The sequence below is a fragment of the Phacochoerus africanus genome, chromosome X, assembly GCF_016906955.1.
Source record: "Phacochoerus africanus isolate WHEZ1 chromosome X, ROS_Pafr_v1, whole genome shotgun sequence".
Taxonomy (NCBI): Eukaryota; Metazoa; Chordata; class Mammalia; order Artiodactyla; family Suidae; genus Phacochoerus; species Phacochoerus africanus.
Genome location: NC_062560.1, coordinates 96,690,734 through 96,693,319, shown reverse-complemented (window position 1 = coordinate 96,693,319; position 2,586 = coordinate 96,690,734).

The window sequence follows — 2,586 nt, the reverse complement described above, 5'->3', positions numbered from 1 at the left end:
ATGGCAATGCCGGATCCTTAACCCACTGAGTGAGGCCAGGGATTGAGCCTGAGTTCTCACAGACACTAATTGGGTTCTTAACCTGTTGAGCCACGATGGGAACTCCTCCTTGATTTTTTAAACTTGGATTTCTCCTTCCTCTTCTCCTTTACCTCTGTAAATTCTAATATGTGATCCAAAATCAGAATTTTGTCTCCTCCACAGAGTATTCATTTATTACCCCGGCCCATGACAGTTACACCTTACACAAAGCTCAAATTTTACATCACATAATTTTTTTAAATGTTATAATGGTTTTTATTTTTTCCATTATAGCTGATTTGCAGTGTTCAGTCAATTTTCTGTAAAGCAAGGTGACCCAGTTACACATACATGTATACATTCTTTTTTCTCACACTATCATGCTCCATCCTAAGTGACTAGACATAGTTCCCAGTGCTATACAGCAGGATCCCATTGCTTATCCACTCCAAAGGCAATAGTTTACATCTATTAACCCCAAGCTCCCAATCCATCCCACTCCCTCCCCCTCGGCAACCACAAATCTGTTCTCCATGTCCATGATTTTCTTTTCTGTATATCCCATAATTATTTAATCTCTCTGTGCCTTGATGGGGTAGTTGAACAAAACAGCAGCATCTACCTCTTAGGTCTAGAGTGAGCATTAAAGGAAATAATGCATGTAAAGTGTTTCGTGCGGGGCCAAAAACATAGCACGTGCTCAGTAAGTCATATCTGCTATTAACACGGTGGGGCACTGCCTAGTCCCAAGTCATGGCCATCACACATTGCTCTATATATGATACATGACATTGAAAGCAGCAGCTAAGGTATGAATATACACAAGAATTATTTGCTCTCAGAATAGGTAAAGAATAATAGTTAACATTTGGTGCGTCCTAACTGTGGGCCTGGCAATGTTCTAAGTGCTTTTTTTTCTTTTTCTTTTTTCAGCTGCATGCTTGGCATATGGAAGTTCCCAGGCGAGAGACTGAATATCAGCTGAAACCATCCCATAAGCTGACTTATGCCAATGCTAGATCCTTAACCCACTGCACCGGGCCAGGGGTTGAACCCTAACCACCACAGAGACGATGCCTGATCCTTAACCGGCTGTGCCACAGTGCAAACTCCCAAGTGCTTTACCTATATTAACTCGTTGAATCCTTCTAACAACAAGAGTTCAGGACTATACTTACTATTTCCATAGTAACTTTACTTTCCACTGATGAGGAAGAAGCCCAGAGAAGTTGGGTAACTGGCAGCAGACCACAGCATTCTGCCATCAAGCAATAGCAGAGCTGGATATAAATCTAGACAGTGTGGCTGCAAAGCCTGAATTCCTAACCACTATGCTCTCCTCTTGCAAATCGGAAGCTGAAAGCTTAGGGAAGGCTCTCAGGGAGCAAGCCGGCCATTTCGAAAAGTGAAGGGGATTTAGCTGGAAAATGTCCAGACGCTTACGAAAAAGCAGGCTTTGGGGTGGCCCCTGTCTGCAGCGAGTGAGCGAGCGAGCGAGCTTTGCATGTGCACTGGGTGTACTGATGCTCTCCTGGCTGCCTGTCCCAGAGTACAATTTCAGCTGCCCTCAGGAAGCCCAGCCCGAGCGTCTGTGGCCATCGTGACTCACTGTGACGACGGGGATGGGACGTAGGGAAAGGGAGAGTGACTGTCCAAGGCTGTGGGCAAGGCTGTGGGTCCTGGCAAACCCTGGGACAGTGGCAGTGAAGCTCAAAGGGAGCAATCTGCCAATTGCTGCCTGGCCACTGCAGGATACAAGCAGCTTTCAGAAACTCAACTTCATAAATCCAACCTCACAGTCTTATCTCTTACTTCTTACTGGGCTCCTTCTTGACCACAATCCTTTTGTTTATCTGGAAGGAATTTCAAGTGTTACACAAAGCTGAGAGGGAACATAAATACTTGGTTTCGATGACATAGTGCTCAGAGGGGATTGAAAAGCTTCTCAGAGCCAGGGCTGGGTGGGGGCTTTTGGAGAAAGGGAAGCTGTCACAGCTCCCAGACCTTGAACCATAGGAGCTGGGTGGTTAGCAATCCTGGCCCCTCTCAAAATTCACAACTCTGTGGTCAGCTTGCATTACTTGCTTTCCTTCAGGCTATTCTCGAATCTCTGGTGATTTCACAAATTCTTGGGATATTAGGTTCCACTAAGGAACAGCTATGCATCTACAGGTCCTACCAGGAAGACACATTAGTTTTTAGTCACAGGGGATATTAGGCAGACACTCGTCCCTAAAATTGTGGCCGCCAGCATACCTGTCCTCTTACTGTTGGCATTTAATGTCTTTGAGTCTTCGAGGTTTTTCTCCATCTTCAGGAATGCCCATCTAAAAACTGGAAGGGCATCTGAAGCGTATCTGCCCAAACCAAGCTAACCTCTATTAACCTGAGACTACCCTTTCCAGGTAGCATATAAATTAACCTATGGCATCTCTGAATTCTCTGAAATCTTTTTTGTTGTTGTTGTTTTAGGGCCTCACCCATAGCATATGGAGGTTTCCAGACTAGGTGTCGAATTGGAGCTAAGCCACTGGTCTACACCACAGCCACAGCAACACCAGATAC